This window comes from Ceratotherium simum, chromosome 3, assembly GCF_057802395.1.
Source record: "Ceratotherium simum simum isolate JZ-2026a chromosome 3, ASM5780239v1, whole genome shotgun sequence".
Taxonomy (NCBI): Eukaryota; Metazoa; Chordata; class Mammalia; order Perissodactyla; family Rhinocerotidae; genus Ceratotherium; species Ceratotherium simum.
In genome coordinates, this window is record NC_141902.1 from 75,680,646 (window position 1) to 75,706,822 (window position 26,177).

General features: G+C 35.6%; 1 protein-coding gene across 1 annotated transcript in view; it reads right to left on the minus strand.

Moving 5' to 3' along the window:
* SNRPN (small nuclear ribonucleoprotein polypeptide N) overlaps positions 1–26,177 on the minus strand; it is a 118,676-nt gene that overhangs the window by 61,616 nt on the left and 30,883 nt on the right. The window contains exons 7-9 of the transcript XR_015551603.1: positions 17,771–24,571; positions 17,065–17,104; positions 15,540–16,307 (exon numbers count right to left, since the gene is read on the minus strand). The gene's annotated coding sequence lies outside the window, so the exon portion shown is untranslated. The remainder of the gene's footprint in view (positions 1–15,539; positions 16,308–17,064; positions 17,105–17,770; positions 24,572–26,177) is intronic.

The window sequence follows — 26,177 nt, forward strand, 5'->3', positions numbered from 1 at the left end:
TACCCTCAGCATTACATAGTGACCAAAGAAGATATTTAACTGGCCATGTTATGAAATAGGTATGTGAAGTTTGGTCTATTCTACAGCATTTTCATTGTGCTTATGATTCCTCTGGCTTGCTGGAAACAAAAATGGCATTATTAAGACTCGTCTGGCAAAATTTATGGACACCTTGAAATTGGCTTGGCCTAAAGCACTTCCTCTGGTCCCTCTGAAACTAAGAGCTATCCCCTTTGGGAACCACAAGCTATCACCATTTGAAGTAATTACCAGCCAACCTATGCACTTGGTACTCTCTGCTCTCGATATTTAATTAATTAACAGAAACAAACTTCAACTTTGCAAAGAAGTAAGAGCCTTAAATAAAAACCATGCACTGGTAGGACAATCCTCCCACAGTGCGCTCCTGGGAAACGAATACAACAAACATCACAACCTATAAGCAAGTGATTTGGTCGACTGGAAATGACATTTTTAGAAAGATTTTTTTACTACCTAGATGGAAAGGACCATATCAGGTATTGATTCTTAGATTCATGTTTCTCATAAAGAAGGCTCCAATGCCCAACTGGACTTCCAAACCCAGTGGAGGATTATGAATAAAGTTAACAAGAAAGTGAAGCAGACGGCATCTTATGTTGACAGCTTTTCCAAAATTCAGGACCAGGCCAGTTTACATAGTATATATATTCTTATTACCGATCCTCTTCATAATAGACCTACTCTATCACACTGATAAATTTATTGAGCTTCATGATAATTCAACATTCTTGCTAAGGAAGACTAACTTAGATAGCTGGTGGTTTCAGAATATCACTTAATGACTTCCTTTATCATGTCCAAGATGGCGACTAGTCAGTGTTTTGCTATAAACTGTTTAATCTTAGCTGAAATTTTTACCTTCCCTGAGGGTATGTCTATTGGTAAATGGGAAGATAATATTCTAATGAACCATTCCCAAACTACAGCAACTGGGAGAAGTTTCTCCAAGCGTTGAGTATGTCTCCAAAGGCTACCATCAACCAGAACTAAGAACCCCCTTGTTATACCCATCACCAATTTCTCCTTGGTCCCCAGTGCTACAACAGATTTTAAGTGCCCAGCCCTTAAAACTGCCTACAGAGTAAAACTGTTCAATTGAGCATCACCACTTTGATTTTGGTTGACCTCCACAAAACACCTCCCTAATGCCCTATTCCTCTTCCATTCCAACCACCCAGACCCTCATGCTATTTTGCCTCCAGCATCAAGCAAATGGCTGACCAAAACTTCTAAGAAATGTAATCCCACCTGTTTATGTAAAGGCTTTTATCACAACAAGGACAGATGGTTATTAGCTGGCCCCTTAATGGGCTGTAATGGCCACACTGATCCTTGGCTAGAATGTATCCCCAAGCTCATACCTGCCAATGAGAAAAAAATAACCCCACTCTTGGTGGCATACTACGTGCCCCTTCTGGGTACACCTTTGTGTTTGATTACAGTGAGGAATCATGGGCTTATGAAAGTCTAGACAGCTGGCGTATGGCAGGACAATGTGTTTTAGGACACCACGGTGTTCCATTTCAAGTTCTGATTAAAGAAAAAACCCAACCACAATCTCTAGGTCTAGGTGAGACTTTGGAAACCCCCTTTTTATATCCCATCTACTCTCTATTGATTACCGTTGCCAAAGGATTTGTCCCTTGGGTTGGTGTAATCCATAATGACCTGTTGATAAAAAAATTTATCTCTAACCATAGCTGAACTGGCAAATTCTACTGCTTGAGCCTTTGCTCAACAACAATGATCCCTGAATTCCCTAGCAAGGGTTGTACTAGATAATTGAACAGCATTGGTTATCTCCTTTCAGAATAGGGTGGTGTCTGTGCCATAGCCAACACCTCCTGCTGTACCTGGATCAACTCTTCAGATGAAGTCGAGTTAGACCTTGGAGAAATTAGAAAAATAGCGCAGGACTTCTCCAGTCCAACGTCTTTTGATGACACCCTCTGGTTACCTACCGAAGTTTTCAGCTGGCTTCCTTCAGGTATTGGTGCTTGGATAAAATCAGGACTTCAAATATTGTTTATGATTATTGGAATTTTGCTACATGTACTTGTATTTAAACATCTTCTGCTACTGTTCCCTCAGATCTGCTCTAGGACTTCTACAAACACCAAGATTATGGTTGCTCAACATATTGAAATGCTAGATAAGGCTTATTGACCTGAACCTTCAGGTAACCAGATGAGACTGCCTAAGAGTCATTTCCTGACTGCCTCCTTGCTGTGCAAATGTGGCCTAACCCTTATGATAACGACTCACTGGAATAACCATCAGAAAAAAAAAATTTCCCCCAGACATGGGACATGGCTTTATGGGACACACAGATCCCAGCAACATGGGACTAAACAAATTTATGGTTGATCAGCAATGCTTTCAGAGAAAGGTCTGAATCAAAAAGGAGAAAATGTAAAATCTGAAACAAAACAGAGTTACTTACATCTAAGGCTTTAAAATGGAGCCAGGAAACCATTAAGGAAATAAGACTTATGCATGTCCTCATCAGGCAGAACACAAACTTTTTTTTGTTTGTTTCGCCAGGAAAGACTCGCTCCGAGCTATGATTTGCTGCCAATTCCTTGCTCTTCTTTTATTTTTTTTTCTCCCCAAAGCCCCAGGACACAGCTGTATTTTCTAGTTGTAAGTCCTTCTAGTTCTTCCATGTAAGCTGCCACCACAGCATGGCCACTGACAGACGAGTAGAGTGGTTCTGCATCTGGGAATCCAACCTGGGCCGCTGAAACGGAGCATGCAGAACTTTAAATGCTAGGCCATCAGGGCTGGCTCCAGAACATGAACTTTTGAACAGAATCAAGACACAAATATTTGGAGACCCCTGAGTGAGATCTGCAACACACCACAGTGAGGGACTTGTGCTTCCTTTAGCTATAGACTCAGCAATCAATTATGTTTAGCCAAGATTAGCTTTCTACAGCCAACCCCAATTAACATTCTTTATAATGCAAACCTCCCTCTTTTGCCTTTAAAAGCCCCTGCCTCTTACTCCCTAGTGGGACACTATTTGGGTTGCTATCTGAATCTATGTACCCTGAATTGCAATGCTTTGATGCCAAAATAAATGCCTGTCTGCCTCTCATTTTGGCTATTTACGTTTAGGTTAACAGAAACACTGAATTTAAACTACAAATTAGACCAGACAGACTTAACAGATATATACAGAACATTTCATCCAACAACAGTGGAATACACATTCTTCTCAAGTGTACATGGACCATGATCCAGGATAAATCATATGTTAGGCCACAAAACAAGTCTTAACAAATGTAAGGAGACCGAAATCATATCAAGCATCTTTTCTGACCACAGTGGTATGAAATTAGAAATAAACTACAAGAAGAAAACTAGAAAATTCACAAATATATGGAGATTAAACAATATGCTCCTGAACAGCCAATGGGTCAAAAAAGAAAATAAAAGAGAAATCAAAAAATATCTTGAGACAAAAATGGAAACACAACACACAAAAACTTATGGGATGCAGCAAAAACAGTTATAAGAGAGAAGTTTATTGTGATAAATACCCATATTAAGAAAAAAGAAACCCAAACTAACTTTACACTTAAAGGAACTAGAAAAAGAATAACAAAGCCCAAAGTTAGCAGAAGGAAGAAAATAACAAAGATCAGAGCAGAAGTAAATAAAATAGAGACTAAAATGACAATAGAAAGAAAGATCAGAGCAGAAGTAAATAAAATAGAGACTAAAATGACAATAGAAAGATAATAAAACTAAGGGCTGGCTTTTTGAAAAGATAACAAAAATAGAAAAAACTTGAGCTAAAGTTACTAAGTAAAAACAAAAGGTTCAAATAAATAAAATTATAAATGAAACAGGAGACATTACAACTGATACCACAGAAACATAAAAGATCATAAGAGACTACTATGAATAATCATACACCAACAAATTAAAGAACCTATAAGAAATGGATAAATTCATAAAACGTACAAACTACCAAGACTGAATCTTGAAGAAACAGAAAATCTGAACAGATCAATTGCTAGTAAGGTGACTGAATCAGTAATCAAAAACTTCCCAACAAAGAAAATTCCAGGACGAGATGGCTTCACTGGTAAATTCTACCAAACATTTAAACAACTATACCAATCCTTCTCAAAAGCTTTCAAAAAATAAAAAAGGAGAGAACACCTCCAAACTCATTTTACATGGCCAGCATTACCTTGATATCAAAACGAGTCAAGGGCATCACAAGAAAAGAAAATTACAGGCCAATATCGCTGATGAACACAGATGCAAAAATCCCCAACAAAATATTAGCAAACCAAATTCAAAAATACATTAAAAGGACCATATACCATGATGAAGTGGGATTCATTCCAGGGATGCAAGAATGTTTCAACATCAGCAAATCAACGTGATATACAACATTAACAAGTGAAGGATAAAATCATATGATCATCTCAATAGATGCAGAGAAAGCACTAGACAAAGTTCAACACCCATTTATGAGCAAAATGCTGAAGAAAGTGGGTAGAGAGGGAATATACTTCAACATACAACAAGCCCACAGTTAACATCATACTCAATGGTGAGGAACAAAACAAGAAGGCCCACTCTTGCCACTTTTATTCAACATAGTATTGGAAGTCCTAGCCAGAACAATTAGGCAAGAAAAAGAAATAAAAGGAATCCAAACTGGAAAGGAAGAAGTAAAACTGTCACTATTTGTAGATAACGTGATATTTTATAGAAAGAACTCCAAAGACTCCACCAAAAAGCAGTTAGAACTAATAAACAATTTCAGTAAAGTTACAGGATACAAAATTAATATACAAAAATTAGTTCTGTTTCTATACACCAACAAGGAACTATCAGACAGAGAAATTAAGAAAACAATCCCATTTACAAAAGCATCAAAAAGAATAAAACACTTGGGAATAAATTTAACCAAGGTGGTGAAAAATCTGTACACTGAAAACTAAAAGACATTGATGAATGAAATTTTAAAAGGACACAAATGGAAAGATATTCTGTGTTCATGGATAGGAAGAACTGAAATCGTTAAAACGTCCATATTGCCCAAAGCAATATACAGATTCAATGCAATCTCTATTAAAATTCCAATGGCATTTTTCACAGAGATAGGAAAAAAACAATCTTGAAACTTGTATGAGACCACCAAAGACTCTGGATAGTCAAAGTCATGTTGAGAAAAATGAACTATGCCAGAGGTATCACACTTCTTGATTTCAAACTATACTACAAAGCTATAGTAATCACAAGAGTATGGTATTAGCATAAAAAGAGACACAGAGATCAATGGAACAGCATACAGAGACCAGAAATAAACCTATGCATTTACAGTCAATTAATTTTCAACAAAGGAGTCAAGAATATACAATGGGTAAAGAAGAGTCTCTTCAATAAATTTTGTTGGGAACACAGGACAGCCACATGTAAAAGAATGAAACTGTACCCCTATCTTATACCAAACACAAAAATGTGTTTGAATGTAAGACCTCAAATCATAAAACTCCTAAAAGAAAACAGAGGGTAAGCTCCCTGACATTGGTCTTGGCATTGATTTTTTTTGGATTTGACAACAAAAGCAAAGGAAACAAAAGCAAAAATAAACAAGTGGGACTACATCAAACTAAAAGCTTCTGTTCAGGAAAGGCAAGCATCAAAAAAATGAAAAGGCAACCTACTGAATGGGAGAAAATATTTGCAAACCACATATCTGATAAGAGGTTAATAACCAAAATATAAAGGGAACTCATATAATTCAATAGCAAAGAAGCCCCAAATACCCAATTTAAAAATGGACAAGGACCTAAGTATACATTTTTCCAAAGACATAAAAATGGCAAACAGGTACATAAAAATGTGCTCAACATCATTAATCATGAGGGAAATGCACATCAAAACCACAATGAGATACCATCTCACAGCTGTTAGGATGTCTATTATCAAAAAAACAAGAGATAACAAACACTGGCGAGGATAATGCTGGTAGAGAAAAGAGAACCCTTGTACACTATTGGTGGGAATGTAAACTGGAACAACCACTATGGAAAACAATATGGAGTTTCCTCAAGAAATTAAAAATGGAACTACCATATCATTCAGCAATCCCACTTCTGGGTATATATGCTAAGAAATGAAACCATCCCGAAGAGATATCTGTACTCCCAAAGGAAATGAAACCATCCTGAAGAGATATCTGTACTCCCACCTTCATAGCAGTATTATTTGCAATAGCCAAGGTATAGAAACAACCTAAGTGTCCATCGACAGATGAATGGATAACAAAAATATTTTATACACACACACACACACAAACACACAAAATGGAATATTATTAACCCTTAAAAAAGAAGGAAATTTTGTCATTTGTGTCAAAATGGATAAACCTGGAGGACTTTATGCTAAGTGGAATAAGCCAGACAGCAAGACAAATACTGTATGGCATTACCTATATGTGGAATCTTAAAACAAACAAACAAAAAGGTCAAACTCACAGAAACAGAGAGTAGAAAAGTGGTTTCCAGGAGCTGGGGGGTGGGAAAAATAGAGAGAGGTTGGTAAAAGGGTACAAACTTTCAATTATAAGATGAATAAAGTCTGAGGATCTAATGTATAACATGTTAACTATAGTAGGTAACACTGTATTGCTAAGAGAGTAGAACTTAAATGTTTTCACCAAAAATAAGAAAAAAACTGTAAGGTAATGGATGTTTTAATTAACTCAGTTGGGAGAATCCTTTCACACTGTATATATATGTATCAAATCATCTTTAAATATCACTTTATATATCTTACAATTTTATATCATACTTTAAAGATCTGACAATTTTGTCAATGATACCTCAATAAAGCTCTGGAAAAAAACGTTAGGAATACAGATTTCTTAAGCAGTATCAGACAAAAGTAGTAGCAACATCAACTAAGCCCTTATATTTCCATGGGCAACAGAGAGAGCCCTTCTTAGTCCACCAAAGCTCACATCCCTTGCCATCTCAATGAATATGAAGATAGATACAAACTGTTAATCAGTGGTGGTCCTCTCCCTTCCCTGTACAAATTCAAAGGGGTTAGCAAAGTGTGAGTCATAGAAAAGTGAAAATTATACAACATTCACTTGGAACAGACATAGAAGGGAGGCCCCAGAGAGTGATCCTTTTCTGATTTCCCAAATTCAGACATTTTTATGGTTATTACCTATTATTTACTTTTAAATAAACAACTTTATTCTAAAAGAGTTAACCTATATGTCTACATCTCAGGAAAAAAAAATCACTAAATTTTATGTTCTTCTCTTTCAACATTGTCAAAGCTGAGATTCCCAGATTACTCAAATAACATCATGTCTATCTGAATAACACTACCATTCCTTTATTGTTATATTTTTTCTCTTGTTATTTCTCTAATTCCTTCACAAATTTGTTTGCTTAGTAACCTTCGATGAAATTCTTACTTTCTGACATTGCAGCATAAGACAAGACAATAGAAAAAAAAAATCCCTGTCAAGTAGGAGCTCGCTATATATATTTTGGGAAAAGGAGACAGAACACAAGACAAAATAAATCAGAATTGGTATGTGTATTGATAAGGATATAAATACAGCATTTAAGAGTTTGAAGTGGGGAGCCAAAGCAAAAAGACTCATTGCATGCAGCTATTTACATTAAGACATATTGACCAACCCTGAGACACTTCAGATCTGAGTGCCAATCAACAATGGTCTCATCCCTAATTTACCATTTTATCATGAATCCATTCAGATGCTCTATCCAAACCAGCACTTTCTCCACTAAGAGAAGGGGGTGTGGGTGGGGATCTCATATAATATTACAAATGAAGATAATCATGAATAAACTAGACAATTTAACAGAGCTTTAGTTGTATGTCACTACTACAAATTGAACCAACAGTAATACTTTTCAAAAGGTAAGGAAGTCAGAAGAAATTTTAAAGATAGAACAGCTGACTACAAGCCAGAAAGAAGGCAAGAAGAGGGGGTACATCTCCTATTCATCTAGTATTTCAACATCCTTTTGAAATCAACACGCTTAGACAACTTGGTCAGCTTTCTGCTTATAGGGCATTTTTCACCTCTTCACAATCTCCATAAAGGTGAGTTTTCTTCTTCTTCTAGACTTTCTAAACTTGAGAGTAATGTGAAAGGCTCGTGTACAATTCCCTTTCCTTACTGTCTCTCTTGGTCTCTTCTTTGAAACACATATACTCCTCCATCTGTCGTTAGTCAGTATACATTTCTTCAGCACTCCTTGAATTCCAATACTAAACAAGTGAACTGAGTCACACAGATGAATAAAACTATCATAGCTGTGGGAAACACTCATCATAGTTAGCATGGTAGGATGGCATACAGATAAACAAATAATTTTTAAAAGTTAGAAAGTTCAAAGACAGCAATATAAATACAGTATTATGAGGACACTGAATGGTCTCACTAAAGTCACCCATATAGATTGTCCTATATTGCTCCTCCTCATGATGGAAAGCCATTTGTAAGTGACTATATTCTACAATTTAACGTCTTATCATTGATCTGTCCACAGGCTCTCCTGAAGAACGGCTCTTCTCTTTCAAGTTAATTTTAAAAATAGAGGAGTGTATAACACAGAGAAAATGAATATTTTTTAGGGACAGATGGCACATAAAAAAAGCAAGACCACAAAATACGTTGTTGATTCTATCCAAAGGAAAAAGTCTAGCATACATAAACCTTCATCTTTGGATTGTTTTTGTTTGAGATAATTCAGTAGAAAACAAGGACACCAGTGGTGCACGCCATTCTAGCAGTTAACAAAACAAAGGCTGCATCCTACTACACCACAGCTATCAATGGAGATTGATAACCCAACCCATAATTTTCATCACAAAAACTCTAACCCAGCAGATGCTCAATTCCCCAACACTACGATCTGTATTTGCACATTCCAATTCAGCATAGTCTACAGAATCTATGATTTCCTCAGTCATCGCCATAACACCAACAAAAAATATCCTCAAAGAGCTGCCTCATGCTAGGTCTCTATAAACTTTTACTTTTCTTGCCCTTTAAGTGATGGGCTAATTCATCAAAATCTCACTCATCTACACACTAAACAAGTAATTCAGTCAATGCACTTATAAAATCATGTATCTGCTACACGCTCGGCTCTGTAAGGTAATAAAAAGTTAAATGTCAATAGGAAAATATCCCTGTCAAAAGGAGCTCATTATTTTCTAGTCTGTTAGACACAAAAATAAAATAAAATTTGGCAAATGAAATGGTAGAGACATAAAGCATGTCATAAATCAAATGGTGGCAATTTAGACAGGTTGGACAAAAAATGTCCAGATTCATTTCTAAACCATTAGCTAGTGAACAGCAATGTACAGTAAGTTTCTGCAAATGTTCCAGACTCAATTGTGAAAGATCATCTTCCTGAGTCATATCTTCTCCTTGACTTTAGTGATGTTATTCACATTTACCGTCCTCTAGAACTAGTATCTAGAATGTAGGTTCAGAACACCTTGGCCTCTCCCTTATAGCTCTTTGCTTCAAAATTCTACCTTCTGTACATTCCATCTCCCTTCACTCATTGATTCACAGCACCATCTTTTCTTCACTTCTTTTTTACTTGTTCATGATTAGGTTGTTATTCACTTGGCCCTTCACTCATTTCTTTCTTCAAGTCTTTGTTCAACATCTCACAAAAGCCAAGATCTCTGGAACTATTGAGCAGTCTTGCCATCATGAAACCTACTATAACCGATGGATTCAGGAGCAGACAGACACAATGCAAGTGGAAACTCAAAAGATCAAGTTGCACAAAGAGTATAACTGGATGACCAAGGAGTTGTACTAAAGACAAGTTCTATCCTGTATGCATGTAATGTGAATTACTGAAGAGGATCTCAAATTGTACCACTGAGATGTATCTTCATTTTATTATGATTTATGCAAGGAACTCACAAGATATCAGCATGTGTCTGTGCCAGGCTGACACTGTAACATCATTACAGTATTGACTCAGAGGGATCCCTTGATTTGGCCTTGCCAATATTAAAAGTATTACCTACTCTCTCCTTCCATACAGCAGTTTTACTTAAAATCAATGACATTCTCTTTATTTCCAAACTTAATTGTGCCTTTCAATGCCATGCAAAAGCCACCTGCTATCCCATTCCTTTTTGAAACTCATTCTTCATTTCCCTTCAGGGACAACACAATCCTTTGGTTTTTACTCAATGACTCTAGTCACTCTTGACAATCTCCTTTGATGGGTCCTCCTCATTTACTCAATATCTAAATGCTATAGGATCCCAGGCATAATCTTCAGACAAATGTATTCCTACTCCCACGTATATTCCATCTCTAGGTCTCATCCTTTCCCCTGGGCATAGATAACAGTTTTGCACTGATTAATCCAAAGTAATATCTCAAACCCCAATCTCCTCCATGACCCCCCGAGTCCTATTTCTACCTTAAAAATCAACATCTTAATCTGTGGGTTTAATATGAATATAAAACTGGCAAAATAGATGTCTTTCTTATCATGCATTCTGAGAAACTCAAACTTACCCAGCAAAGTAAATGCTATCACCATTCACTCAGTTGCTGAGGCCCTGATCATAACTGTCCTATTTGAATCCTCTTCAGGTCTCACCCAGTACCATTCAATACTTCGTCAAGTAGGACTGACAATACTTTCAAATTACATCCTAAATCTCAGTACTTCTCAACACTTCCACATCAACCAACCTAGTACAACATCTTTCATATGACTATTGAACTAATCAGGTAACTTGCTTTCTTACTTCCACTTTTGCGATCTTATGAATATTTTATCCATTGTGATCTTTATTCTATCTAACTTGTTTGAATATACAAAAGTATAGAAAACTTAAGTACTATAGAAATAAAAATTTGGAAACTTTGAAATACCAAAGCAGTTGGCATATTAATTATGAATAAAATACAGCCATTGAACAGGACAACACTTCTTACCCCAAGCACTAAGTGAGAACACTCTACCTTGGAAAATGCTGAATGAAAAATTATGGGAGGAGAGATATATTTAGGGTTTATAGTTCATGGAGATAAATAATATACCAAATTTAATTATCTTGTGGAAAAATGAAAATAAAGATAACATGATTGTCATATAATCCCATATGATGAACTAGGTAAAATGATGTAGTAGAGAATATTTCAAACAGTCAAATAAATACACAGGTAGTATATTTAACCAAATGTATAGTTTTCCCTTAGAATTAACATAATGTCCTGTCGTATTTAAACCAACTACCAAAAAAGCAACAGGTCTGGATTTTTGTACAAATTGTTTATTAGAGAGTAGCAGAACTCAAGAGATATAGGAAGAAATAACAGTCTACAACATTCTCCTTAAATATTTTCTTGGTCTACCTTACTCTGCTCCCAATGGAAGGAGGACACTCCACTCTGATCACAGCGATTCCATGGTAATTACTGGGCCTCTCTTTAATGGGAAGTGACTATGTTCTGTGGTCATCAATGTTTACTCTCCCCTAGCATACTCATTTCGAGTTCATAGGTTGATACCTGGAAAGTACCTTCACGAAAAAGACCCAGGCATATTGCCCCCCTGCCCTCTTCTCCAGGGGAAGGGCATATGGATCACATTTAGATTTGAAATTAGATAGGCTGAGCTCTCTTTGGGACTAACCTGCATTTCTTCCTATATCATAAAAGTGTTTGGCAGCAGAGTTTCTATTATTATCCCAGAGAATAATTAAATAGTAACATGCTTTCCTGTTGTTATTTCCTATTTATTTTTTGAAAACTCCATTCATATCATGGAAATTTTAAGGGTTTGCTAGATTGAGGCTGAATTCATGAATTTGGTAATAAAACTGTCTTTAACATCAACACTAAAACAATAATGTGATATACGTGCCCTCGTGGAAGAGAGAAGGATGTGGTTAAGGCAGGCAGATGTCAACTTTCCCAAGATACCCTTATTATATATGAAAGCAACAATATTTATATTAAAATGGTAACAGACTTCCCTCGGTCCCTGACACCTTCTTCAGTTGATTCCCATTCTTTATTTTTATTTATTTATTTTTTTTGTGAGGAAGATCAGCCCTGAGCTAATATCTACCAATCCTCCTCTTTTTGCTGAGGAAGACTGGCCCTGGGCTAACATCCGTGCCCATCTTCCTCTACTTTATATGGGACACCAACATACCATGGCCTGACAAGTGGTGCATCAGTGCGTGCCCAGGATCCAAACCAGGGCCACCAGCAGTGGAGCACGTGCACTTAACCACTATGCCATGGGGCCGGCCCCTCTCCTTCTTTAGATGACAAGTTTTTTCACTGGTAATTTGTTTGCCTGTTTATTTGCACATTCATTCAGTTTATATGTCATTTGTTTACAGTCAGTAATTTTGGCCTCACTTCCATTTTCTCCTTCATGCATTTAATGACAATATTTATTGAGCCACTGCTACAAGCCTGTCATTAAAGACTAAGTACAAAGTTAGACTTTCCCATATCCAGGGAACATTCAGATCACCATTTTGAGCCAAAGCCTTAGGTCATATCCATGCCTCTGTAAATACATTGCCTTGGTTTACAATTTATAAACTGATATGACATTTCTATTCATATCAGGTGGCCTGCATCTCAGCAATACTGAGCCCGATTTTGAAACTCATCATATTCAGGATGATTAAGAACATTTCACCAATTCAAACAAGTCACTCTTTAAAACTTACTATATTTTTATTCTGGAAACTTTATTTAACTAGCATGAAATGTGGGATTAGGATAATTAGATTGCTTACAGTTCCCTGGTTACAGAGAACAAAGAACAGAATTTAGGGATATATGGGTTCTAGCCAACCCATATAACCACAGCAGTTGTCTGTATTATCTACATAGACATCACCACATAGGGTTAGAGGGACAGTGAAAGGTGAGACATGAATAAAAGCTCAGAAAGCTGAGTGTTCATCTTTAGATAGCACCTCAAATACAGTTCCTTCATCATCAATCTCAGATACTCTAAAGGGATATGGACATTTAACAAAACAATGACAAAAATAAAATAGGGAAAAACACTGGTGATTTACCATCTACACAGAATATCAATCTAGAGTGAATCTCAACATGGATTCCACTGTCATGCCTCACCGATCAAGAAAATTTTTGAACAACATGCCAATAATGATGGCATTGTTACATCCCCTAGCTAAGACTTATTACCAAAAGCACGGCTCTTCTCCCTCCGCCATGCAAATGTATTTCAGCAATTACCTCTAAAGATTTCTATGTGCCACTCACAATCCACTCCATAGTTTAGCTATAAACTTCATTAAAACTGTTAGATAAGGCTCTCCCTGCTTTGTCCTGGGGATTACCATCTCATTCTTTCATTCTGTATTTTCAGTTAGAAAACACTTTGGTGAACATTTCTCACAAGCCATGATACATAAACTCCTTCTTACAGCAGAATACCAACAAATATACATAACCAATAACAAATATTTTGAAAAATCACCATTGATTCTGCTAAGAATCACCTGTGACTGCTCAAACTATTGTGTAAATAAGTTTGATGACAAATAAGATATTTAGATATTTTTAAATGATCTCCCTAAAAAATATTAATTAATTACAAAGGAATGTTAACTTTAAAGTGGAGAAACCTCATGAATACCAATTGAACCAAGTGATCAAAGTTAATGTCACCAATAACAGGACAAAGTGACATCATTTGCCACGTGATGCGAATCACTGAGTTCGACATGCATCAATTATGAAGTATTCCTGCCAAAAATATATAACCTAAACCTACTCATGAGAAAACATCAGAGAATTTAAAATTTGAGGGATCTTTTCAAAAACTACTAGCCATTACTTTTCAAGAATGCCACTGTCATCAAATACAGAGAATGAATGAGAAACTGTTACAGATTAAAAGACTAAAAAAACATGACACTTGAATGCAATACAGGATCCTTTTCTGGGTCCTGAATAAGGGGAGAAATTGCTGTAAAGAACATTACTAAAACCACTGGTGAAATCTATGGACTATATATTAATGTTCTGTAATACTGATAAATTTCATGATTTTGAAAATTGTACCAAGGTTATTGTAAGAAGATGCCTGGGCTCCTAGAAAGTGAATGCTGAAGCATTTTCGGTTAAAGAGACAATAACATCTGCAACTTAAATAATTAATAAAATAAGAAAAATATGGGGAGGAGGAGAGAGAGACAAAAAGAAAGAAAGAAGGTGGGAAAGATGAATGAGGAAGGGAGGTACACTAACAAAAAGAACACAATGTAAACAAAAAGCTGGGTGAAGAGTATAATGGGGTTTTTTATATGATTCTTGCAACACTAAATCTAAAATTATTTTAAAAATAAAGAGTCAAAAAAATAAACACAGGTATGTGGTATACTTATGAAGTTTATGAAACTCCAAGAAGCACTACATTTAGCAAAGGTCAATGGTTTCTATCTCTGACAACCAGGATGACTTCTGATTAGAATGTGGACTATTGCTTTATTTTTTCAAATAAATAATTCATCACTATTTGGTCTTTTTTATCCATGGCCATTTACTGTTTAAATTAAACTTAGGTTAAAAATACTATTTTCACCTATTAGATTGGCTAAAAATTTAAGATTGATAATATCCATTATATATAATTTTTTAGGAAAATTAGCACTGCCATTACACCACAGCTGTGTGCTGGCTTGGAAAACATTTCAAGAGCAATTTCTCAATACCTACTAAAATCAAAAGAATGCAGAACTGATGATCTAACAATCCCACATCCAGAAATCTATCTTATAGAATTAGGATCCCAAGTGCATTAATATAGATATATAATTATATACAATGCATTGTATGCAGCAGCAAAAACAGTTAACTTGCATTTCCCAAAACAGAGCAATAAACAGACTCATTATGATATGTACTTTACATCCAATGAAAATTCTGCAGATAAGCTGTATTTATTGGTTTGGAAATATGTCCATAATATATTTAAAAAAATAAAGTTGCAAAACAACATACACCTTAATGATGGAAAATTTGTAAAATAAATTCTACATAAATTTATATAAGCTCATAAAAGTTACTAACCACTATACCACAAATGGTTAACTCTTGTCATCCTTAGGACACAGGAATGTAAAACGCAGGAACGTAAAATGGAGGAGAATGACCACAACTCTGACCACAATTCGCTTTAAGTTGTTTAACAACTCACTCATTCTTGTTGGCCCGGTGTCAATGTACTAGGTGTCAAGCCTCTCTATTGAGATAGACTGGGCAATGTAGTTAGTAGTTCCCTGATGACAGTGCAGTTTATGCTCCAGAAGTAGACAATTAAAACTTCCAATAAACACAGCCATCTATATTAAGCCCACTTAGGTTAAACAGAAAACAAATGAAAATCAGGGTAATGTGGATAAAAGTGAAATCGCTTTGGTACCTTGAGTTTTTTACTCCAATCCCAAAGAAGAAAATTACAGCAATACCAACAAAGTGATGGAATCAGGTGTTCTACAAGATGGCATCACCGTGGCTCAAAATGTCAGTGCAAGGGTACGGTTCTCCCTTACACAATCAGAGTTGTGATGACATCCAAGTCTTATGTTCAGGCATCGGGGAAGAGGTCAACTACATTCAGACTCAGATCCTGTTCTCAAGTGAGACCTAATATGTTCAATAAAAACGGAAACTGCAGATGGTCTATTGCAGGTAATGCAAATATTTTAAGAGGATCGTGTTTGGGACCTCTCTAAAAACTGTGGGCTCATGATTCAAATGAGGAACAAAGTATCATACAAAAGGAACCAAAACTGGACATGGGAGGCACTCAGCTTGTGAGAAAGCCTGGCTGTTATCTGGGGCATGATCAAGGTACCCATGAGGTTGTATTAATCAAATTTACCACATACAAATCTCACTCTCATTTGTAAAGTAAAACATGGATAAAAAATGCCATGAGGTGAATACAATAGAGGAAAGCACAAGATATATTCAGAGCACAGAGAAGTACTTAACGACATTTCAGGCAATTACTTGCCACAAGCAGGCCACTTCTATTCATAGGGATACATATGTAAAAGTTGTGCCCTTTGAGATACAAAGACGCAAAAGCTTCCAGAAGGGGGAAATAATGACAGCATCTGGATGATGCTGTGGTTGGAACCACTGCAGAAGGTATCTATGATCCTCTTGTTCACATGTTCGCCACCTGGGAGAGTTCAGAGGGAGAGATCGCAAATGAAAATAAACAACAGGTTATCACATAGCCATGCCTTGTGTTAGATGGATATCATCTTCAATTCAAGTATTCTACTGGTACTAAATGGAAAACAACTGCCATGATCCCGTTGCTAAGTATCTGCAAGCTACAAAAGCCAGGTATACTCACTGTACAAAAATGATGAAAACATAATTCTCCTTCCTCAGCCCATTTACTGTGATTTGAGTACCCATGTTCTATTTCAAATTATTTCCATGCCATTCAACCATGCATGCATTCTTTGAACCACCATTTCCTGTGTAACTTTTTAGTGATAATTTATATACCAGTTCAGGGTTAAAAAGTAAAAAAGAAAGACAATGGTACAAGGAAATACTAATAATGTGCTCTGTAAACTCCACAGTATTTCATGAAAACCTTTCTGAAAACCAAAACCCATTATCATAATACCCACATATCTATTCTCCCTGCTTTCCTGGATGCTTCTTGTGCAACTTCTGATGGTCTTAACTGGAAGAAAATCCCTTGTATTTCCACTCATGATTTCATTAAGTATTGTTTACAAACAAAAGACAACTCTAAAATCTTGACTTAAACTAGAACCTCAAAATAATCACATAGGCCACATAACAGGTTTGATGAAAAAGAAATGTAGCGTCAAATAACTCAGACAAGAACGTAACACATCATCAACATAACCAAAAGGATATCTCAAAAATCAGAATATAGGCCTTAATGCCCTTACCTGCATTCAAAATCTCTTTGGTTCTTGCTTATGAAAGATGCTTGTGAGAGAAACAAAGAAAAAGGAATGCTTGAAAATATTTAAAGAATCTTCATTCATTCATCAAATGAAAGGGTGTTAAGAACCTACTTCCACCATACTAATATTGGAATATTCCTCAACTTCCTTACCTACCCACTGATAACATCAGCAATACCCTAAATCATGCATCTGGAAATAAAATTCAATTTCCTGCTGTCATTAAGACCCACATTATCTGCAGCAAATTCTACTTATTAATGGCTTTGCTTTCTGATGTCTTTTTATACCCCTTTCACTTTCTTCCCCACCTAACTTCCTTCCTTGTCTCCCTCTATCCAACCACCATTAATGCATTTATCCTAAGACATTTGATATTTAAACGTATTTAAAATTTGCCGAGCGTACAGAGATTATAGTTTCTGTCTAGATAACATTACATGCTATGGTGAGAGTAGGTAACAGTAATAAACGGAAATCTATATAATGTATTTATCAACACTGCATCAAAATTGAAGACCCTTTTTATCTCTTCTATTGCATCTAATTGGCAATCACTCCACAATATGACATTTTTATATGTTTTTATGGAATTCATATATGGTTTTAGATTTTAAAATACTACAATTTAGATTCCACACCAAACTGGTCAAAAAATAAAGAGTACACCAGTATAAGTGATTCTTACCAGCACTTTTGAAGAATGAAGTCCACAGAAAGGATAAACAAGTATAAGAATTTGGATTGATATAGAAATGTCAGGTACTGAAGCATCTAAAAGGTCTCACTTCTTAAACTGGTAACACCTCAGTTAAAACTGTGGAAAATATGGGAAAATTGTGATATATACCATGACCAATATAAAATACAAAAGGGTAAAGTTGGCTCTTTGATCAACCTCCTAAAAATCTCCAAATTATTAAAATATAAAAAATCATTATTAGAGAAAACTACCACTCTTGTGAACACACTACAGTTGGTTTTTGGTTTCTTTTGTTTTTTCCTATTTACTATTACAACACTGTTGAGAATCCAATCACCAAACTTTTCTGATTTTATAAATAACATCAAATTAGCCTATATCCCTCAATAGCCCATCTATCTTTTCATTCAACTTTACATATGTGATTTTATTATTTTATCAGTCTATTCTCCCAATGATGAGATTCCTATACCAACCCTTCTTGAATCAAACCATCTGTGCATTAATCCATCTATCAAGCTACCCTGAAACCATCAAAGGTGCTGCTACCACACTCATGCAATCAATTTATCTGTGCATTGATCCCTACATTCATCCATTATTCTAGGAAGCCATACTTGCATCTATCAATCATACATCTGTACATGATCCATACATCCAACATTCTGGAATCCACTCAAATTCTAACATCTAGGTATCTAACCATCTATTCCTTCACTAAATATTGAGTCCATCAATCCATACATCCATATGTACCTCCAACTGTTTTTTTCAAAACATTCATTCTCGATTCTTGTATCCAGCCATCCACTCATATATTCCAGTTTCAATCTATTCTTACATTCACCCAATTTTGCATTCATTCATCCATTATTGTGCCCTAAATTCTATAAAGCAAAATATTTTTGCATCCATCTTTCCATTTTCCAGCCTTCTTTCCAAATATCCAATCTTGTATTCCTTCACCCACTAATTCTCAAATCCACATAAGCTTATGTTATTATGTCTAAAATTTCATTCATCATCCTTACATGCTTCCTTTCATCTATCCACTCATACAACCAAGATCTAAACCATCAATCCAATCCTCCATTCTTTGCATTCATCCCCCAATCCTTGAATTCTTACATGCAATTTATCCATCTATATTAAGTCAGTTTGAAATCACAGCAACTTCAAAATCTCACTGGCTAAACACAACAAACATTTATTTCCCACTCATGAAAAAACCTCTGTGGATCTGATCCAGTGGCTCTCCAGAGTAACTTTGCCCCATTTGACAGATCATTATTCCAGGCTATTCTCCTTTTGTAGCACCTCTGCTTCAACACATGGTGCTATGACCATAGCACATAAGACATGAAGAACCACATACAGGCTACTAAAGTCTTCTGCCCATGACAGACATTAGGCATCCTACATATTGGAGTTGTACTGCCGAAAAACTAAAAATCTGTCATTGTTTAAGGCTTAAAATGACTTTTAGGCGCCAACTCTTTCTAAATAGAGAAAGCTCTGCAGCTCCCATAGAGGATATATCTCACACTACCTTTGTTAAAAATAATTAAGCAGGATAATGGGAATCAAACAATGTGTCAAAGAGCCAAGGTAGGGCCAGGAAGAACAAAGGAGAAGTAAGCATCTCCCAAGGCCTAATAAAACACTCTCTGCTCCCAAGGAGACCTGACAAGATTACCGCAAATCACCTCCTGATCCCAACGCACAACTGAGAGGTATCAGACTTTTAACTGGATGAGGCTTTTGTTCCCACTGAGAAAGGGGTAAAGTCTACCGTGTAAAGTAGAAAGTAAATCCAGTATTTGAGACCACAGAGGTATCCCATGGTAGATGCCAAACTTTCCTTTTGAAAACATGGAATTCAACTTCTAAACCCCCTAAAGTTACAGATGTCCATGTGATTGATTTGTTTTACCCAACATAAAGTGTCACTTCTAGAATAAAATCATTCAAGAAGTATGGTGCAATTTTCCATATTCTCTCTTAGTGACAAGGAACCATAAAACTTTGTTGTGAATGAAGCAACATGAGGTATTAGTGTGTTTGTGACATTCAGCCTATCAATGACTGCCATGAGCATGGGACCCATAACAATCCCTGCTGGACAGTCACTGTGAAAAATACATCTTTGTGATTTAAAGTCACTGATATTTAGGAATTAGCATTTCCTGAACCGACCTATGTATATATTCATTCAGACATATATCCATCAATTCATCCATTCTTATCTCCATCTACTTATCTGTTCATTTCACATTCTCAATATATCTTAATGTATCTATGTTCACACAGAGACTTTTTCATCCATATTCCCTTCCATTCTTGCATCAACCCATACATATAATTGTAAGAATATATTAATGTATTAGTGTATCATCCCTGTTCATTAAATTACATATATAACCTTGTTTCTTAATTTCATCCAGAATGCACTTCTGGACCCATTCATCGATCCATCAATCCATCCAACAATCCAAACATGCAGCCTTCCATTTAAGAATCATCTATTCTTGATTCCATCCATTATCCTGACATCACAACGATCAATTTATCCATTCCTACATCTGTTAATTCATCCAATCATTCTGGCATTTACCCCATCATCCAATGAAGCAATCTTACATTTGTCAATTCCATTCACTGATCATACACACGTCACCAAGCTGGGCAGGTAGAGCTCAGTACAGCCGAGGGTTCTAGTTACTACATTGCTTAAATATTTTTCACTAACGGAGATCAACTGGCAACACATCTAACTTCAAATGACCTTCCTAACATCTGACTTTAAAATCTTTACATGGACTCATATGTATCTCTATTATCAGTTTGCAGTATTGACCAACTCCTTCAAGAGCTAACTCAAACCATTCTCTGAGAAAATTAAAGCGTAGAGGAGCTCAAGACTTACTTTGGGAACTGCCAATGTTCTGCGACAGAAAGCTTCTTCATTCATTACTCCCAGTACAAAAAAAATGCTACCTTTATACTTCTGCAACTTTTCCAGGAATACCTGTTCTCTATGACATGACAAAATCACAAGTCCCTTGATTACCTACCTAAACCAAAATTTATCCCTTTTATTTCTAACTTATACACACACATTCATTCCTCAGCTAATTCCCTTGTCCACTGTCCTGTTTGACAAAACTCTGTTGAAAGCTCTAAACTATTTCAGCTACCACCCAGCAATAGAAACAAGGACAGTTATCTATCATACTTATGGTGATAAAAACACTATAAATACCATTTTGCCATCATTACTTCCTACATACCAACTCTATTCCCATTTATATCCCAAAAATTATTCCATAGTAACATAAAAATATTTATTTACCCTTGATATAGCTGTATCCTAGTGCAATATGTACTATGGATTTGCCACAGATTAAGAAAATTCACTACTTAATTCCAATCCAGAGGTTTTACATTTTACACTCCCACCAGCAACATATGATTTTGCCTAATTCTCCTCAGACTGCTGAAAAAGAATGTTGTCAAATATCTGGATTCATTGCTAATTTGATAGTTGAAAAGTTCATTATATCTCGGTTGTACTTTGAATTCTAATTATTCTTATTATAAGCAAACCCAAGAATCCTTTCATGATTAATAGTGATTTACATTTCTTCTGTGAACTATCTCTTCAAATTGTTTTTCCTTAAGTTTGTTGATATTTTTCTTCTTTTAGGGACTTCAGTCTTCTTATGTGATGTTACTAATGTCTTATCCCAATTGTCATTTGGTTTTTACTTTGCCTATTAAGTTCTTATTTTATTGTAATATCAAATTTACCATTGTTTTTTATTGTCCCTGGAATTTAGATCATAAAGAATGAAGTTTTCGTCACTTGCAGGTTAAAAAAAAAATTCACCATTATGTTCTGTAATCCTGTAATTTCTTTTTTTTTTTTTAATGATTTATTTATTTTTTCCCCCAAAGCCCCAGTAGCTAGTTGTACGTCACAGCTGCACATTCTTCTAGTTGCTGTATGTGGGACACAGCCTCAACATGGCCGGAGGAGCGGAGCGTTGTGCGCACCCGGGATCCGAACGCGGGCCGCCAGCAGAGGAGCACGCGCACCCAACCACCAAGCCACAGGGCAGGACCAATCCTGTAATTTCTTTAGTTTTAATTTAAACCTCTAATTCACTTAAAATTCTTCCTGCTGTGTATCATGAGGACTGGATGAAATTTTATCTTTCTCCATTTGGCTAACAATTTCCCCCAGTGATTGCAGATAATTTTATTGCACTTTCCTTTTTCTCATGCAATATTAACTTCTGGACTTTCTATACTATTACATTACTCTGCACACTGAAGTGCCAATAACATGTATCTAACTACCTGCAATGTTTTAACATCTGGAATCAATAGCTAACTCATCTTCCATTCCTATTCTATACAAGTTTTCCTGACTATTCTTACATGTTTATTCCTCAAATCTATAATCAAAAAATGCCTGGGTGAAGAAAATGACTTTTTAAAAATTTCTAATATTTTAAATTGACTCATAAATAATTTGACTTATGATCTTGAATCTCAAGTGAAGATAAACTTACATGGTGTCACTTATCACTGCCAATTTTAAGAATTTGACTCTGAAAAATACTAGGCAAATACTACCTATTTGCAGTGACAGATATGAGGTAAAGATATATGAAGAACAAGATTCTTCTCTGCAGATGTAACTATCTGAATCACCCTAAAGGAACGAGACAGCCTGGTATTTGCACACATTTTCATAAACATAATGGCCATCCTGAGCCCCAAAAAGAGCCTCTGATTTGAAGTACTACTGGGCTATAGTGAACCTCACTAACAATACTTCTGTCTTATGTCTCACTTTAATATAATAAATGTGGCTTTGATGATCACCAGACAAGGGAGAGAGGTGGGGCAAGCAGATAAAGGAAGAGAGAGAAGGAAAAAATAATCAAAGAAATTACATTGATACTTATTTAAAAAGCTAACCGAGGGGGCCGCCCGGTGGCGTAGTAGTTAAGTTTGCATGCTCTGCTTCAGCCGCCAGGGGTTTGCAGGTTGAGATCCCAGGCGCGGACCAACGCACTGCTTGTCAAGCCATGCTGTGGTGGCGTCCCATATAAAGTGGAGCAAGATGGACACGATGTTAGCCCAGGGCCAGTCTTCCTCAGCAAAAAGAGGTGGATTGGCAACGGATGTTAGCTCAGGGCTAATCTTCCTCACACACACAAAAAAAGCTAACCAAAGAAGTTATAAATACACCTCCAGATTCATGTTTTTCCTAATAGCCTGTAAAATTCATAGATGGAAACAAAAGAATACGAAATAATTTCCTCAACTGTTGTTAAGGATTAGCTTTCAGAAAATAATTCAACAAATTGTTACTGCAAAATGGATCAGATTCACTAAAAAATACTCATCTCTTCAACTGATTCTCATCCATTTTATCTTCAATTTTATTTGCTAACACATTCCCCCTCTTAGTAAACAGATGAAAACAAACGCATTCATGGAATTTCCAGTCCTCTACTAACATACAAAGCATTTCTCTTTCTGCTGGGTTTGTTTTATGATGGGAGCTGTGGGCAAGCCTTAAGAACATACTACTAATTGATGATGGGCTTTTGTATTTATTGTGAGGCAGACAATAAGTAGACTGGAATGTAGTTCCAACTGACCTTTAAGGAATGCATCCTTCTACTTTTAGAATATATCCAGGTAGAGTTATGGACTTAGTAACTGACCACTTTAATAGTGTACCCTGTTAACAATCTCTGGTCATGATCTAAGAAACTAACACTAAACCTGTTACATATGGAAGTACCTCTTAACTGAGCTTCTATTACAACAAAAGACAATGTAATTGCATAACCAATTCAATTGATAAAGTAACAATGAAAGTGGATATATTAAATACATACTCTGGGGCAGAAACCAAGTATTACTCATGAGTAGACGGCACTATGGCATTAAAGTTATGGGACCAGGGACTTCACAAATGAGACACAGTAAGGTTCAGATCCTACCTCATTAACTTAACACCAGTATTACCAGCATTACTATCAGTATTACTACATCTAGGAAAAAGAGCACCGTGATCAGCTAGGCTCATTTCTTAGCTGTTTCTGAATAATTCACTTAATATTTTGGAACTCTTTGAGACAAACACACTGTTTTGCCCTAACTTTACTCGTGTAGTAACTGAGACACATCTATAAAAGGAGTACAAGTAAAGCTGCTAGCTCATACGGGACTTACGAAACTGTAAAACAAAGTATGTAAAACTAACACAGACCTTGCCATACTTAAGTTTAAGAACTCAATTTTGCCTATTATGATCATATTGATTACTAACATTTACATATGGGGGAGATGGAAGATGTCAGTCTTCAACTTTCAAATAAAAATGTCAAAAGGAGGGCCGGCCTGTGGCTTAGCGGTTAAGTGTGCGCGCTCCGCTGCTGGCGGCCGGGGTTCGGATCCGGGCGCGCACAGACGCACCGCTTCTCCGGCCATACTAAGGCCGCATCCCACATACAGCAACTAGAAGGATGTGCAGCTATGACATATAACTATCTATTGGGGCTTTGGGGGAAAATAAATAAATAAATAAAATTATTAAAAATGCCAAAAGGAAAACGTTCACAAATTGCTCAAAAGTTAGATATATAGTTAAGATTATTTTAAAAGATATAAGCTAAATTGTTGAAAAAATACTGTGCATCTTTCCAAAACAATGTGGTGAAAATCAGTCAAAGTAACAAATGGAAACATGATGACATATTTCTGAAAGGAAGAAACAGAAAACATGAAAAGATAAATAAAAAGTATACAAAAAGTAAATAAAAACCAAACATTATTTGCTCTATGTATGAATGAAATAAAAATTAATTTTATAAAGGCTGAGAAAAAAGAACATATTCTAACTACAGGCTGTACAAGTGAATTGTATAAATTGAACATACATTTGAATAAACTGGAAATTACAAAAATTAAAATACGTATTATCTATATTTTATCCTACTGTCTCTATGTGCGTGCATTAGTTTTGTAATTGCAATATTTGTGTTATATTAACAACACAACTGCTAAATTCTCAAGTTTCTTTGTGGTTCATTCTGTCTGTAGACTATACTATATGATTTTATACTACTCACCTTTGGGAGACTGATAGGATATCAAACTCATTATTCTATAACTGATAAGGGAAAGAATCAAGATTCATGCTACATTTTCTTTTCAATTAAAATCTTAAAATAGTTGAAAAAAGTTCTTATTTAGATGAAGAAATTACTCATCAGTTAGAGTAATTTTACTCTTATTTAGAGCAAATGTGCAGCTACTAATGAAATGATGAAGAGGCTATGATTTTTTAGGTGAAAAGCTGATGCCCAAAATTAAACGCTAAATGATCCTCTACATTGTAGAAAGATATACAAACAAACATAATGTGATACAGTTAAGTAGTGTTCTTATAATAAATGAATTACAATGTAATGCAACTGGAAACATTTTGATAAATGATTAAAAAATTAATAAATGTTAAGAATAGGAAATTGAGGAAAATATTAAACACTATCACACAGGATGCCATCAACCATCTCCAGAGTATAGAAATGTACGAGTTTTAAAGGGCAAAACAGCCCAATTTGCTCCAAAAGTAAACAGCAAGAAAAAAATTAAATACCAAGGACTGCTGCAGATTCAAAGAACCACAGATTAACAAACCAAATGGAATGGAATGCATGATTCTACAAGAGATGATTTAAACATAACTATTTTAAAAACACATCAGACAAGCTCAAGTAAGATTTTTTTATCAAAAATATTTCATAAGTGGTACTGGGTATCCATTGTGATAACAATATAAGGAATTATTTACTACATTTCATATTTTTCAGCAGATAGCACGATGATTATGTTTTAAAAATACTGTTGTCCCCAAATCTTGAGACACAAGAAAATACATTCAGAAGAAATTATAAAAGAAAACTAGGTCTTAGTTGTTAACTATTGGGTGGGAAACGGGAAAATGGAAGGGCATTATCAGATTCTATTTGGGACATATTTTAAGAAATCCCATGCGCATGAGAGTTCATGGAAAATTGAAAGCACAGTCAAACATTCACTTTAAATCATGGACCTATAAAAGGATCAGTTAGCAGCACATCAATGGTAATATCCTGGTTTAGATAATTATATCATGCATACGAAACTTGCTAATACAAGAGGAATCTGAAGACCAATATTAAAAAAAAAAAAAACTACGTACTACTTTTGCAACATTTTTGTGTGCCAAAAGTTATTTCAAAATAAAAATTAAAGAAATAATGCTAACACTTCTTAATTGTTTCCAGCCTATACCAAAAATACACAAAACTGTTTCAGTAGA